A 17,542-nucleotide genomic window follows, 5' to 3' on the forward strand; every position below is an offset into this window, starting at 1 on the left:
TATCAGGAAACTTCCATACGCCACAGTTGTGGCCCTTAAAAAAAAAAAAAAAAACTCAGGAAGTAATAAAAAATTTAATTATATTAATTACTTCAAAAGAGAAAAACTCATGTGTTGTATCTTTATGTGGTATATATATGAGCATAAAGAAAATGTAGCTATATTTATTATATATATATACACACACACACATACATATAGCGGAAATGTATATATTACCTTGTTTTAAGATTACATTGCTAAGATGTGGAATATAAGAAGGGAAAGATTAACCAAAAAGTGACTATTAAAAAATATAAATATGGAGTTTCCACTGCGGCTCAGCAGTAAAAAACCTGACCATGAGGATTCGGTTCCATGCCTGACCCTACTCCGTGGGTTAAGTATCCAATGTTGCCATGAGCTGCAGTGTAGGTCACAGACACGGCTCGGATCCCATCTTGCTGTGGCTGTGGCAGAGGCTGGCAGCTGCAACTCCAATTTGACCCCTAGCCTGGGAACCTCCATATGCTGCTGGTGCAGCTCTAAAAAGCAAACAAACAAAATCAGTATGATCTCATATGTGTACAATTAAATATATGCACATGTATGTACCTACAGAGCTGCACGAAAGGATGGCAACCAGAACGTTAATGGTAGCCACCCCAAGATGAAGGGATCTTGCACTTCTTGCTCCCATGGTGCCAACAAACACTGAGCATGAAGGGTGAGGAAGGACAGTACTGGTGAAATGGCTTACTTTTCAAGGTTATCGCCATTCTTCTAAGGAAGTGCTGCTCAACCTTTGAACACAGATCAGAATCCCTTGGAGAGGTTTTAAACCAGATTACTGGGCTCCACCCTTAGGGTTTCTGATTTAGTAGGTATGAGGTGAGGCCCAAGGATTTGCATTTCCAATAAGTTCCCAGGGAACTCTTACCGACACTAATGCTGCCGCTCCAGGGCAGGGACCACACTTTGGGAATCACTCTCCTAAAACAACTTCAATATGGGAGTTCCCGACGTGGCACAGTGGTTAACGAATCCGACTAGGAACCATGAGGTTGCAGATTCGATCCCTGGCCTTGCTCAGTTGGGCTAATGATCCGGTGTTGCCGTGAGCTGTGGTGTAGGTCGCAGACTCGGCTTGGATCCCGCGTTGCTGTGGCTCTGGCGTAGGCTGGCGGCTACAGCTCTGATTAGACCCCTAGCCTAGGAACCTCCCATATGCCGCGGGAGCGGCCCAAGAAATGGCAAAAAGACAAAAAAAAAAAAAGCCAATTTCAATATTCTAAAAGATCGATTGAAAGTAATGCGGTCTCCTATTCTACTCTTTCATTGAAGTTTAGGGAATTAAATTCTCAAATATTATCTTTCCCAATTTCTGAAATATGCCCTAAAAATGTTCATGAAATGAGTTCCTGTCATGGCCCAGTGGTTAAAGAATCCGACTAGGTACCATGAGGTTGCGGTTCGATCGCTGGCCTCGCTCAGTAGGTTAAGGATCCGGCGTTGCCATGAGCTGTGGTGTAGGTGGCAGACGCGGCTCAGATCTGGTGCGGCTGTGGTGTAGGCTGGAAGCTGCAGCTCCAATTAGACCCCTAGCCTGGGAACCTCCATATGCTGAGGGTGTGGCCCTAAAACGCAAAAAAAAAAAAAGTTCATGAAAGTCCTGTATGTGCTCCTCATACACTCTACTGCTTCAAAACTTATGGTTAAAGAAGCCAACAAAATAAAACTAGAGCAAACTAGCAATACATGTTATGAGATGAAGCATGGTTAACACCTTGGTTCATTGATTATGAGTTATCACTTAGAAATGCCCAAATTTTGAATAAATAATGTAAGTATGTATCAGTTTGCAAGACTGGTAATCATTAGATACCTGCTGATGGCAGAAGGGTAAATAATATTTCTACATCATAGGTAAGTAGATTGATGATATGGACTAACAGAAGAGATATTTTTATTTTTTGAATTTATTATTTTTTTAAATCTTTTTCTGACAGTGCCCATGCCACACAGAAGTTCCCAGGCCAGGGATTGAAGCCAAGCCACAGGAGTGACAATGAGCCTCAGCAGTGACAATGCTGAATCCTTAACCACTAGGCTGCCAGGGAACTCAGAAGAGACTCTTTTTTTTTTTACATTTCTAAAGCAATTTTGAGGACATGGGATGCATATTTGTTAGTACACAGACTAAGCTGCTGCAATAAAGGGCCCCAAATAAGATGGTTCAAACAAGATCAGAGTATGGTTCTTTCTCAGTCAACTGTCTAGACAGAGGCTGGTAGGTTTGTTCTGTAATGGTGAGGCAGAATATTAACTCAGGTAGTCAGTGTAGGAGCATGGGCTTTGATGAATTATTTGATGGGCCATTGATCAACATTTGCAGCTTAAGGGCTCCAGGGAGTAACATCCCACAGGCCTTGTTTACTATAGGGAGTGTACCTACGCCCAGATGGACATTAATCCCTAATCCCCTGTGACCCAATTTACAGGAAGAAAAAGACAAACTATGGGATTTATGGGACATTTCCACCCCTAAGACCCTACTGGACAAGGACTGATACAGGTAATCGAACAAGGCCAATGGGAGAAAACCACATCTTTCTGGACCCCATGGTTGGTACCCTCCCCATCTTTAAGGAATAAAAACCCCTCTAGGGCAATAGAGAAAGGGGGCTCTCCTTCCCCCTTCCAGCAGCCCTGGGAGCTATTTGCTTTCCTTTAATAAAGACTTTGCTTGCTTGCTGCCTGTGTGTTTTGGGAGTTCATTCTTCGACTGCTGTGAACAAGAACCCGGATTCCGGATTCCGGTATCATCTTTCTGGTATCAACGGTGCCTAAGCCTCTGGGTTCCTTCTACCTTGCTGTTTACATTCTCTTTTTGTCTGCCTAGTTGAAGTTAGCTCACTGCACAATTCTGCCCACATGACGGAAGAAAGAGAGGGAGACAGCAAACCCAGCCAGTGAAAGCATGCATTCTCAGCAAGGACATATTACTCCCAAGAGGCAAAAACTGGTTCACGTGAGGTGGAAGGGGGAAAAAATGTAGTCTTTTTACAGATAAAGGACAGATATTTAAACACAACACATAAACAGGTATACAATAAACATCTGTAGTATTAAATTTTCATGGGGACAATTAAGAAAGAAGCCTCCTTATGTCTTTTTTTTTTTTTTCCCAGGGCTGCACTCGTGGCTTATGGAGTTTCCCAGGCTAGGGGTCAAGCCAGAGCTACAGCAGCCGGCCTGCACCAGAGCCATAGCAATGTCAGATCTGAGCCACGTCTTCGACCTACACCACAGCTCATGGCAATGCTGGATCCTTAACCCACTAAGCAGGGCCAGAGATGGAACCTGCATCCCCATGGATGCTAGTCAGATTCTTTTCCCCTGAGCCATGACGGGAACTCCTAACGAGCCTCCTTATGGAAATGATAATGAACAAAAGATTGAGAGACTATATTTTTGTGGTTTTTTTCCTATGGCCACACCCGAGAAACACGGAAGTTCCTGGGCAAGAGACAGAATTCAAGCCACGGATGAGACCCAAGCCATAGCAACACTAGATCCTTAACCCACTGTGCCAGAAATGGGGATCGAACCCATGCCTCTGCAGCAGCAACCCAAGCCACTATAGTGGATTCTTAATCCACAGCACCACAGCAGGAACTCCAAGAAACTATGTTTTAAAGGCAGGTACCAGAAGTTGCATCTATCTCTTCTACTCCCAAGAACTTAGTCACAGAGAGATAAAGCTAGATGTCAGGAAAGAAAGGAAATACTCTTTGGCTGGGTGGCCGTTGGCCCAGAGTAAACTTGGTTTCTTCCCACATGAGCCTATTCATAGTACTGCTTAATTGTCCCACAATCTAACAGTTGTTTGCACTCAGCAAGCAAGCCACAAGACCACAATGGAAGCAGCAATGTCTTATGAACAAGTTTTGGAATCCATGCACTGCCACTTTCATCACCATCTATGAAGGTATAGACCAATCCCAATACAGTGCTGAGAGAAGCTCACAGGCTGAGAATACCAGGAGACTAGGTTGGGGATCACCTAGAAGATTAGCTTTTACTTGGAAGTATAATCGCAGGTTCTCATATTTATTTCTCATAAATGGGAAGAGCATTCTGGTTCAATTCTAGTTGTCCTTCAAGGCACTGACAAGTTGTTAACTCCCTAGCCAGATTTCATCGCTTCCTCCTTTGTGATTTTACAATACACTATTCCCACCTCTGTGCAGTACCTATCTCACTGTCTAATGGTTCACTATGTACAAAGGCTGTCTCACCAGTGAAAATACAGGACTGAGGCTTATTAAGTTTGCTGCCCTCCAAGCTCCAGACAGTGTTGAACACAGAAGAAAAAAAAAAAAATGCCAGTCACTCTCATTGATCAGTAGGGAAACCAATTGGGACCAAAGTGAAAAGTCTTCTAAAGAATATCTTTAGTTCATCACTAATTTGTCTTACAAACCTAAGCAACTTGCTTAAAACAAGCAAGTAATCTAGCAAACAAAACAAACCCAGAATACGAAATTTACTCATTTCGATGGTAGATGTAACTTCTCTGTCATCCAGAATTTTCGTATAAATCGTTTTACCTGGGCAGGCAAATTAAAATCAAAACTTTGCTGGATGAGTTTTGTAAGCTGCATTCTTTGTTTCAGAGGAAAGCTATGCTGCATTTAAATCACACCCTCCCAGATGATCTAATTCCAGCCTTCGCCCAGGAGTTATTTTAGTATCTTAGTTTCTACGGAAAACTGATAGTGATGCAAAACATCCCTTGCCTCCAGGCATGTAAATTCCATCTGCGGGAGGTTCAATTGACTTCCCTCTACTGGGGAAGAAGCCAGTTCTGCCATCTTCTGTACCTTTATCATAATATTTATCTGTAGATGGATCTATTCTTCTGACTCTCCCTTTGAATTAAGTTATAACAACTTAACAGTTGCCTTATTTAATTAATGAGTTACATAAAATGTTTAACATGTTTGTTTTATATCTGTATGAAATCATGATTTTACCTGTTTTTGAAAATTTTTCCTCCAACAGCATATATATCTAGGACAAGAGGGTTGATTGGTAATCTTAACCTAGGTTTTGTTTGCTTTTCTTTTCATTTTTTGGCTGTCCCGTGGCATATGAAGTTTTGGGGTGATGCTCCACAGAGGCTAACTCCAAGTTTTGTTTTGTTTTGTTTTTTGTCTTTTTGCCTTTTCTTGAGCTGCTCCCACAGCATATGGAGGTTCCCAGGCTAGGGGTCTAATCGGAGCTGTAGCTGCCAGCCTACACCAGAGCCACAGCAACTCGGGATCCAAGCCTCGTCTGCAACCTACACCACAGCTCACGACAACACCGGATCATTAACCCACTGAGCAAGGCCAGCGACCGAACTCGAAACCTCAAGGTTCCTAGTCAGATTCGTTAACTACGGTGCTATGATGGGAACTCCCCTAACTCCAAGTTTTTAAAAAGCAGACCCTTAGAATTACACAAACTTGGATTCAAATCCTGGTTCTTTGAGGCACTCAGGACCACTGCACTGTACTGCACCACACATCTCCAGTGGGAGCCATTCACATGGCAGATTTTGTAAAGGTGCTTCACTGCACAGTGCTTTGCACAGGTCTGCATTGCATGCAGGGCAATGCCACCTCCACTTCATAAGCAATCTGAGCATGCAGGGGTGTGTGCACTAGGAAAGCCTGTCCTGCCCCCTCTGCCTTGGTGATGATGAAATGTTTTATGAACCAATAAGATATATATGTGCTTAGCTATGATGATGTGAGCAAAGAGCATGGGGGTAGAAAAGGATAAAGGCAAGAGACAAGAGCAGCTTCTAAATGTTAATGGCTTTGTTCACCACAGTTCAACAGAACTTTTTGCAATGATGGAAATGTTCTCCATCTGTGCTGCCCTACCCAGTAACCACAACCCACATGTGGTTACTGAACCACTGAAATGTTGGTGGCATGACCGAGAAACTGATAATTTTTTAATTTTATTTTAATTAGCTTATATTTAAATAGCTACATGTGGCTAGTGGCTACCATACCTGACGACACAGGTATAGATAACTAGTAAAAGGACAAATTGCTAGACTCAGAAAAATAGGAAACGTAGGCTTCTCAAGCTTGTTGGTCCAAGTGAAATGGAGTTTTAACTAAAGAACAACCCCCCCCTTGGCTAAGAAGGCAGCTGCAAGCCTTTCCAGCTGTGCTCATCACTATGCCACCCTTCTTGTAATAATGTATCAACTGTGTGCTCTCTGTCCAAGCCAGCAGCCCTGCTAATCAGGTACCCAGCATTGCTTATCAGTTCCGCTTCTGTAACCTTGCTTACTCAGTTTCTTGGGGAGGAACACTGTCTGCTTGGGGATGGGGGAGGTCCGGGATGCTTACATGGAAAAATCAAGACCTTGTAGTGTATAAAAGTTACTGGGAACAAAGACCTGGTGCTCAGACTCTGGAGGTGGCTCCTCTGAGCCCTCACCGGTGCTGAATAAACCTTGCTTTTCCATATCTCCAAGTGCTGTTTGTCTCCTTCCATTGCCACGGTTTTTGTGGTTTCCGCAACACAAAGACCTACATATTTGAAAAGCACCAAGGAAGAGTTCCCGTCATGGCTCAGCAGTTAACAAACCCAACTAGTATCCATGAGGCCTCGCTCCGTGGGTTAAGGATCTGGCATTGCCATGAGCTGTGGTATAGGTCAAAGATACGGTTTGGATCTGGCATTGCTGTGGCTGTGGTGTAGGCCAGCAGCTGCTGCTCCAAGTCCACCCCTAGCCTGGGAACCTTGGGTGTGGCCCTAAAAAGACAAAAAAAAAAAAAAAGCACTGAGGAGTTTCTGGTGACCTAGAAGTTAAGGATCTGGCATTGTCACTGTTGTGGCTTGGATCACTGCTCTGGTGAGGGCCAAGGAACTTCTGCATCCCACATGCACAGTCAAATAATACTAATAAAATTTTTAAAAAATAAAAAACTTTGAGACTCCAGAGAATTTTGCTTATGTGGATCATATCTATCTAGATTTATTATCTTAAGAAAAACAAAAATTTTAGTAAGACTCCTATTGGCCCATTTAAAAATAATAAGCTCATAATTTTTACAAAAAAATAACTATTTTCCAAAACAAAAAATTGGAACAATGGCACTGCTTTATATTTCTGAAACCAATCTACTGCAACAGTATATAGCTGCTCCATTATATGCTTATAAGAAAAAGGCAAATATCCTGTAAGTATTATTACAAAAAGGCTCTAAGGAACCCCCTAAGACCGCACCTTTTTTTTTTTCTTTTTTTTGGTCTTCTGTTTTTTTCTTAGGGCTGCACCCTGGTCATATGGAAGTTCCCAGGCTGGGGGCAAATTGGAGCTAAAACTGCCGGCCTACATCACAGCCACAGCGACAGCAACATGGAATCTGAGCTGCGTCTGCGACCTACACCATAGCTAACTGAAACGCCAGATCCATAGCCCACTGAACGAGGCCAGGGATCAAACCCGAGTCCTTATGGATATCAGTTGTGTTCATTACCACTGAGCCACAACGGAAACTTCTAAGAGTGCACTTTGAGAACCACTCACCTAGTTATAGGACAAGTAAACAGCAAAATGTTTGATACCCCCTCACCTAGGGCTGCTCTCTTACCCTATTGCAAACAGGTGACTCTGTCAGCCTCACAGCAGGTAAAAGTCTCTGGCCTCCAGGTTACCAGTCAAGGGCCAGGATAAGGGACAAGGCAGAGATAAGCAAGTTAAGAAAAAGCCTATATAGGTGATCCCTGAGCAACATGGGGTTAGGGGCACAGACCGCCTGTCCTGGTACAAAGGAAAATCCACCTATAACTTCTTCTTCTTCTTCTCTCTCTCTTTTTTTTTTTTTTTGCTTTTTAGGGCTGCACCCGAGGCATATGGAAGTTCCCAGGCTAGGGGTCTAATTTGGAGCTACAGCTGCCAGCCTATGCCACAGTCGCAGCAACGCCAGATCCAAACCATGTCTGCAACCTACATCATAGCTCGCCGGATCCTTAACCCACTGAGCAAGGCCAGGGATCAAACTCGAGTCCTCATGGATCCTAGTCGGACTCGTTAACTGCTGAGCCATGAAGGGCACTCCCCTCCTATAGCTTTTGACTCTCCCCAAACTTAACCACTAATAGCCTGCTGTTGACCAGAAACCTTATCAATAACATAACTAATTAACACATACGTATGTCATATGTATTATATATTGTATTTTTACCATAAAGTAGTTAGAGAACACAAAATGTTATTAAGAAAATTATAAGGAAGGGAAAATACATGTATAGTACTGTATTTACTGATACTATACGTTTACATCTGTTTAGAAGAATCGTCTGTCAGTACAGCATCATATTGTCTTATATGGTAAAACACTGTAGATATTATATATATTACTAATACCAGACATCAAAAATGAAAGGACGATGTGAAAAGGAAATTTATATTTATTTACAGGTATAATGATTCATGTATTAATAATGAAGAAGCAGCAACATGATTGTTTTATGGTAGCCTAGTGCAATCAATATGATCACTTCACGGTAGCCTAGCCTATACACTAATGAATAAATCATTATAAAATGTTTATGGCATACAGTCTTACAGTCATATTCATAATACAGTATTGGAAACATTGTTACCTTAAAAAAAAAAACTTAACTGTGATGATAGGCTGATACGCAGTTTCTCCAATTAGGAGAGAGAGAGAGAGAGGCAAACTATACGGTAATATAATTCTTTGAAATCAAAGTTGTAAAACAGTAAGAAAACCAACACACTATTAATTTTACATTAACTATCACTCACCTTATGCCTGTCTAAGGATAACCAGTATCTACATATATGTAGCATTCACACCATAGCTTTTTCTTAATTTTTTCCATGTTTCTAGTCTACAGAGTTTCTAAGTTTTTCAAACTGTCATAAATCTCTAAATATTTTTCCAATATATTTCTTGAAAAAATTCCTTGTATAAGTGGACCTGCATAGTTTAAATCCACGTTGTTCAAGTGTCAACTGTATAGTAAACCGTGGGGCCCTCAAGGAATTCACATAGTGGGCCTGAGACTGCTATCCTTTAAACAGCCTACTTGCAAGGCTAGCCCTTGGCTGATGACTGGGAACTCTGATTTCAGAAAGGTTCCCATCATTCCCTACCTGATAAGAGTGCCTCAATGTGCCTAAACACAAACAATGCGGTTTGTGCCGAACACCTGCTTTCCTTCTGGGAGTTTGGCTTTTTGATATGTGCTAGGGGGAGGGTACCTGTATGAGCAGTACCAAGTAAAAAGCTTGGGCTCTGAGTTGCTAATGAGATGCCCTGATGGACAACACTTCACATAGGTTGTCACAATTCAGTGCTGGAGAATTCCACACAGCCTGTGTGACTCTAGTGGGAGAGGACTCTGGAAGCTTGTGCCTGCTTTCCCTGGACTTTGCCCCACACGCCTTTTCCTTTGGCTGATTTTGCTTTATATCCTTTCTCTGTATTAAATCAGAGCTATGAGTATGACTTACATGCTCAGTCCTGTGAGGGCTCTTAGTGCATCACTGAACCTGGGGGTAGTGTTGGGTAATTTCAACATATTCCCCTTCATTGGCCCTGCTCCCAGAATGTCAACACCCAGGATTACATCACACAAGACAAAGGATTGGAAGATTCTTCCTGAAGAAACTGGAAACCCAAACAGGAAAAAGGACCACAAAGGGCAGGAACAAGGAAAAAAGCAAAAGAAAACTCCAAAAATAAAACTACCATGAATATCTTTAAAAAGGTAAGAAAATATATTGCATCCACAAAACAAGAAGAGGATGCTATGAAAAGACACAAATAGAGAACAAGAAAGATTAAAATTAAAAAATGATCATCAAGGAGTTCCCATCGTGGCACAGTGGTTAATGAATCCGACTAGGAACCATGAGGTTGCGGGTTCGGTCCCTGCCCTTGCTCAGTGGGTTAACGATCCGGCGTTGCCGTAAGCTGTGGTGTAGGTAGGTTGCAGACGCAGCTCGGATCCCGCGTTGCTGTGGCTCTGGCGTAGGCCGGTGGCTACAGCTCTGATTCAACCCCTAGCCTGGGAACCTCCATATGCCGCGGGAGCGGCCCAAGAAATAGCAACAACAACAACAACAACAAAGACAAAAGACAAAAAAAAAAGAAGTCATTCAGAATCCAGACAACCAAAAAAAAAAAAAAAAGAAAGAAAGAAAAAAAGAAAAAGACTTCCCGTCTTGGTGCAGCGGAAACGAACCCGACTAGGAGCCATGAGGTTGCGGGGTTCGATCCCTAGCCTCGCTTAGGAGGTTAAGGATCCGGCGTTGCCATGAGCTGTGGTGTAGGTCACAGATGCAGCTCCGATATGGCTTTCCTGTGGCTGTTAGCGTAGGCCGGCAGCAACAGCTCGGATTAGACCCCTAGCCTGGAAAACTAACTCCATATGCCATGGGTGCAGCCCTAAAAAGACAAAAACCAAAAACCAAAAAAAAAAAAGAATCCAGACAACTAACACAACCCAAGTCCTTTTACAAAAAAACCGAAAAGATCCATTTTGATTTTACAAGAGAATCTACAGAAGCAATTTTAAAAGGTGTTTAAAACATTTACACTTTTCATAATTACTACATAAAAGAGAGTAGCATTTCTATTTTCCAACTCCCTAATAAGAACAATAACTACAGTATTCCACAATCTCCAATATGCCTTCATTTAAAAATATCTATAATCTGAATCTCGGAAAGAGGCAGACTAAATTCCAGCACATTTCTCTCAATCCTGCAATCCCTTTTCCTAATCCTTACGGGATAAGGCAATAAACATTCCTTTTTGACTCAAACCAACCCACGGGGGCTTGGAAAAGGGCAAAGCAGACCGAAACAATGCCACCAGAACTTGAACCGGGAAACCAGAGCCAAGAAGCATGACACAATATCACAGGGTTCCGGTCTGCAAAATGTGTATCATTCTCTACACTCCTGGTTCCCAACAACTCGCAACAAAATCCACAGAGATTGAGAAGAGGGCAGTGCAGTACTGGTATTGGGTTGTCAGAGCAATTCACTTAATTACTCTAAGTGTCGGTTCTACCGGCCCCCCAAAAAAGAACTGGAGACAGATTCAGGCCACAAAAGTGAAAAGAAAGAGCCGATGCCGCTACGAAATGCCCCCCAGACAGAAACTTGAGCAGTGTCCTAACAGGTGTGCAGCTCGGCTTCCTGGGGACTCTTGGAAAATGCAAATCGCTGCAATCAACAGCTATCCTTTTCGGCGCCTGAGGACAGACCCGAGTCTGCAGCCGAACCAGCTTCGGGGGGCATGACCGAATTCCTTCCTCTATCCAGTGGGATCTGGGTGTGCGGGGGGGGGGGGGGGGGGGGGGGAACCGGCGCATGCGCTTTTTACATCTTTCCAAAATCTGGAACCCGGGTGTGCGGAAGTGGGTGAAAACAAGCTTAAGCAAACTGAAGGGGGAAATCTTTCAAAACTGAAGGGTAAAAATAAATATTGATGATTCAAAAGGGTAGGCATGGTTTCTTTCTTTTACTTTTCTGTACTTTGAAATGCATAGCTTCTTTTATTTTCCTGTACTTTGAGAAATTCCATTAAAGAAAGAAATCTTTCTTTACTGGGATACAGCATATTATGAAATTCTATAATGTACTTTTTTTTAAGAGCAATCTTTAGAAAGAGTTCGAGTTATCCAAGCTATTTCCCTGACTTCGAAACGAACCCCACCCCTCATCACCCCACCACACCCCCAATAACCTGCAGCGTATCGATCATTTACTTAATCGTGGTCTCCCAAGACCTGTCCGCACAGCGCCGCGTCCACGGAGCCTGTCCAGAACCCAAGAAGACCGGGACCGCGAAGTCAAGCGACAACTGCCGGTGAGGCGTTCCACCGCGAGCTGACCCGCCGAGCGCTTCAGCACACACAACTTGGTTAGCGCTAAGACCAGACGACTGGGGAGTAACAGTCACCGGGTTGGGGCGAGGGGGGTGAGGTCCCAACCGCGCGACGCAATGATACCTTGGCTCCGACCCTGCCGGCCAGCCCGCCCCTGCCTGCCCACCCAGTGCCAACCGCCCCTCAGCAAGGGAGAGGGCAGGGAGCCCAAGGAGCTCTCACCGCTTCAGCGGGTCCGTAGCCCGGGGCGCCGCGGCTGTCGCGGAGACGGAGCTCGGCGCCGCAGCCCCTGCTGCAGCGGGGGTTGTAGCCCCGGCAGGAACGCAGTCCCGGGGCATAGCCAGCGGCTCTCCGGCTGCATCCGCACAGGATCTCCGCACTCCCCACACCTCTAACCTTCCGCTCCTCCCGCTCCCGGCACCGCGTGTCTGGACTCGCCCCCCCGTCCCAAACGGCCAATGGGCGCGGAGCGCGGGAAGCCAGGGGCGGGGCCGGGCCGGGCCGGGCGGGGCCGGGCGGGGCCGGGCCTGACTCCCAGCTACGCCTCTGGCTTGAAGGTCGTAGCGTCCAGATTTACGTGCGGCCCCGCTTGGAACAGTGAGTTTCAGTGAACGAGGAGTGGGGAGGGAAAACACATTTCGCCAATAAAAGATCTGTGAGCGTCTAAGACGTGCGAGACAGACTTCTAATTTTGCAAGGTCTCTTTCCCTTTTTAGGTAAACATTTCTTCATTTGCTGTTTACAGAACACTTATGGATGGCCAGCCACAGTGCTTGGGGACGCATGGCAATGGGAAACTGCCCCTACTTTAGAGGATCTCCCAGTCAAATGCAGTAGATAAGGAAACAGGTTAACTAGTGGAGCTCGGGTAAGATGCATTCCAATAACAAAAGTCACATTTTGCAGTGACAGAGGGGAGAGAACCAAAAGGCATATTACCCTGGATCCTAGTGGCCATGATTCACAGTGGAGAACAGTCCACACATATTTCTTTTTCTTTTTTCCTTAAAGACTACTAGATCTTGTGTGTGACAGTTAAATTTTTCAATATTGTCAAAAATATATGATATGCACTGAAAAGAAAGTTTCCATCAGGCACTGCTACTAGTTTTCTTTCCTTTTACGCTACACTGTTAACAAATTCCTTGCATATCTTTTCAAAGATTTCTGTGCATTTCACATGGTTGTGTTTATTTTTAACTCTTCCTCTAATATCTCTCTCTCCTGCTCTGGATCTCACACAGACACACTGTACTCTACCCAGTTTTGCCACTTTGCTTTTCCTTCACTTAACACTGTATCTTGGACAACTTTCATTCTTTTGAAGGAGTGCATAGTATTCCATCAAGTTATTGTTTCAATTATGCTCCTGCACCAGTTTATTAGGATGCCTGTTTCACCACATCTCTCTATACACTTCAAACTTAATTTTGAAATTTCCTTTTTGCGAACATTCTGCCCATTTTTCTATTCAGTAATGTTAGTCTTTTTTTTTCTTTTTCTTTTTTCTTTCTTTGTTTTGTTTTTTGTTTGTTTGTTTTGTTTTGGCCTCCCCATGGCATATGGAGCTCCCAGGCCAGGGGTCAGATCCTGGCTGCAGCCTCAAACTGAGCCACAGCTGCTGCAATGCCAGATCCTTTAACCCACTGTCCCAGTCCAGAGATTGAACCCAAATCCCAGCTCTCCCAAGAGGCTGCCGACCCTGTTGTGCCACAATGGGAGAGCTCCAGTCTTTTGTCTTAATTGTTGGAGATTATATATATGTATTTGGAGATGGGGCCTTTAGAGAGGTAACTAAGGTGACATGAAGTCGTAAAGGTGGGGCCATAACCTAATGCGCCTGGTGTCCAGGGATATGCATGCACACAGAAAAGGCCATGTGAGGACACAGCAAGATTGTAACCATCTTCAAGCCAATTAGACTTCAGAAGAAACCAAACCTGCTCATAATCTTGATCTGGGACTTCTAGCTTCTAGAACTGTGAGAAAATAAGTTTCTACTGCTTAGGCTACCCTGTCTGTTTGCTTAGTTTGGCAGCCCTAGCAAACTCATAGAGCAAGAATGTGGAGAAATTTGACCCCTCTTACACTATTGGTGGGAATGCAAAATGGCACACCCACTTTGGAAACCAGTCTGGTAGCTCCTCAAAGAATTAAACACAGAGTTGCCATATGACCCAGCAGTTACACTCCTAAGTATAGATCCCCAAACAAAAGTATACACAAAAACTTGTACATCAATGATTATAGCAACATTATTCATAGCAGGCAAAAAGCAGAGACAACCCACATGCCTGTCAATTGGTGAATGGATAAAGAAATATGATATATCCATATAATGGAATATTATTCAGCAATAAAAAGAAATGAAGGACTAATACATGCTACTACATGGAAAAATCTGGAAAATATTAAGTGAAAGAAGCCAGTCATTAAAGACCTCATATTATATGATTCCATTTATGTGAAATACCCAAATTTATAGAAATAGAAAGATTAGTGGCTACCCAGGGCTGGAGGTGGGATGAAGGGATTGGCTAGAAGTGCGGGGTTTCTTTTTTGGGGGGGTAATGAAATGTTCTAAAACTTATTGTGATGGTTTCATAGTTCTGTAAATATACTAAAATTCATTGAATTGTACACTTTGGATGGCTGAATCATATGATATGTGAATTATATCTCAATAAAAGTGTTAAAACAGGAGTTCCTGTCTCGGCTCTGTGGTTAACGAATCCAACTAGCATCTGTGAGGATGCTGGTTGAATCCCTGGCCTCTCTCAGTGGGTTAAAGATCTGGCGTTACTGTGAGCTGTGGTATAGGTTGCAGACACAGCTTGGATCCCACATTGCTGTGGCTGTGGTGTAGGGTGGCAGCTGCAGCTCCAATTCAACCCCTAGCCTAGGAACCTCCATATGCTGCAGGTACAGACCTGAAAAGCAAAAAAAAAAAAAAAAAAGAAAGAAAAGTTAAAACAGAATCAATACTTACACGTCACTAAACAAGAAGTCACAGCATATGACCAAATATTTCATACATGAAGAAATTCAGAGAAGTTAATCTGGCTGCAAAGCTATTTGAAAATTACAAAGGAGGATATTAGCAGATCTAAGAAAAGTGGCAAAAATCATAAACTGATAACATTATGTATCCAGACAAATGTTATTGAAAACACTGAGGCAAAACACAAGATCTATGAAATTATTCATATTTGTTCCATAATCCACATTTGGGGATATACTTCCTCAAAATAATCCAAATGAGAAAAATCAAGTTTCACTAAATGTTTATAGCAATACTATTCATAATGCAAAACTAAATAAAACTAGAGCCAACTCAAATACTTGATCATTGGAAGAGTATTTAAGAAAGTAGAAAACATGGACTACATTCATAAATGGGAAAGAGAACATGTAAAATAATGAGAAAGTGGAAAATTGGTTTCTAAATTCTGATGACTATACATAAATACTTGCACATGGCTGAGTATAAAGAGGAGGACATTTAGGGGTAAATGGTACCAGAATTCTTCTTTGAAAGAAAAACTATCTGTGTTTGGGAAAATACCCTAATAAGCTCTTTCTGGTATAAGATGAGACTAAAAACAGGGGTATAAGCAGCAGCCCTAGCAACACAAGAAAAGCTGCTTTAAAGGAAAGCATGAGAGGAATTTATTTTTGCTCCTGAGAGAAAGGGAGAGAGTAGGGAGAAGAGATGAGCCAAGCCAGGTAGGGATGGGGGAGGGGAGCTGAGAGGAGACGTCTGGGTTGCTGGGTAGACTGAAAGCTGGTGAGAAATCTCTGGTGACTGGGTCGGAAATTAGACTTCCAAGGAATAGGAGTGTCTAATATATACATTTTAAGCTTTTTTCTCAAACCTCAAAGTCTCACTAAAGCTCTGTGTGAATGGAGTTTAGATTTGTAGAAACAGGAAGACACTGAAGTTGAAGCAGTTGAAATGGTAAAAAGACAGCACCGCTAATATAGGGGCTCAGAGCCAGGGAAAACAAGAAAATGAGCCCCTCAGGAGTTCCTGCTGTGGCCCAGCAGTAACAGACCTGACTAGTATCCACGAGGACAAGGGTTTGATCCCCAGCCCTCTCAGAGAGTTAAAAGATCCAGCATTGCTGTGAGCTGCATTGTAGGTCACAGACTTGGCTTGGATCTGGCGTTGCTGTGGCTGTGGCTGTGGCAGTGGCACAGGCCAGCAGCTACGACTCTGATTCAACCCCTAACCTGGGAACATCCATATGCTATGGGTGCAGCCCTAAAAAGATGGACAAAAAAGCCCTTCAGAAATTAGTGATCTTGGAGTTCCCATCGTAGCGCAGTGGTTAATGAATCCGACTAGGAACCATGAGGTTGCAGGTTCGGTCCCTGCCCTTGCTCAGTGGGTTAATGATCCGGCATTGCCGTGAGCTGTGGTGTAGGTTGCAGACGCGGCTCGGATCCCGCGTTGCTGTGGCTCTGGCGTAGGCCGGTGGCTACAGCTCCGATTCGACCCCTAGCCTGGGAACCTCCATATGCCGAGGGAGCGGCCCAAGAAATAGCAACAACAAAAAAGACAAAAGACAAAAGAAAAAAAAAAAGAAATAGCAAAAAGACAAAAAAAAAAAAAGAAAAGAAATTAGTGATCTTGGAAAGGGCTCTAGAAACCCAAATGATGTTTGGGGGGATCTTACGTAGATTACAAAGGGAAGGGAAGCTCTTGTTGGCATTTGCCTTACATAATGACGAAAAGATAACATGAAGCAGATGCAGCTGTTTTGAAGTTATGAGAGGCTTAAATTACGAATTTTTTTAAAAGATTCTCATTTGGCAGTTCCCAAGACAAGGATGCCCACTCTCACCACTACTCTTCAATATAGTTTTGGAAGTCCCAGCCACAGCAATCAGAGAAGTAAAAGAGATAGAAGGAATCCAAATTGGAAAAGAAGAAGTAAAACTATCACTATTTGCAGATGACATAATACTGTACCTACAGAAGCCTAAGGACTCTACCAGAAAACTGTTAGAGCTCATCCATGAATTTGGCAAAGTTGCAGGATACAAAATTAATACACAGAAATCGACAGCATTTCTATACACTAACAATGAAAGAGCAGAAAGAGAAATTAGGGAAGCAATCCCGTTAACCATCACATCCTAGAGAATAAAATACCTAGGAGCAAACCTACCTAAACAGACAAAAGACCTGTACTCTGAAAACTGTAAGACACTGATGAAAGAAATCTAAGATGACACAAATAGATGGAAAGATATACCATGCTCTTGGATTGGAAGAATTAATATTATCCAAATGACTATACTACCCAAGGCAATCTACAGATTTAATGCAATCCCTATCAAATCACCAAGGACTTTTTTCACAGAACTCAAACAAAATATATATATATATATTTTTTGTCTTTTTGCCATTTCTTGGGCCGTCCCTGTGGCATATGGAGGTTCCCAGGCTAGGGGTAGAATCGGAGCCATAGCCACTGGCCTACGCCAGAGCCACAGCAACGCGGGATCCGAGCCGCATCTGCAACCTACACCACAGCTCACGGCAACGCCAGATCGTTAACCCACTGAGCAAAGGCAAGGACCGAACCCGCAACCTCATGGTTCCTAGTCG

This window comes from Phacochoerus africanus, chromosome 5 (genome assembly GCF_016906955.1).
Source record: "Phacochoerus africanus isolate WHEZ1 chromosome 5, ROS_Pafr_v1, whole genome shotgun sequence".
Taxonomy (NCBI): Eukaryota; Metazoa; Chordata; class Mammalia; order Artiodactyla; family Suidae; genus Phacochoerus; species Phacochoerus africanus.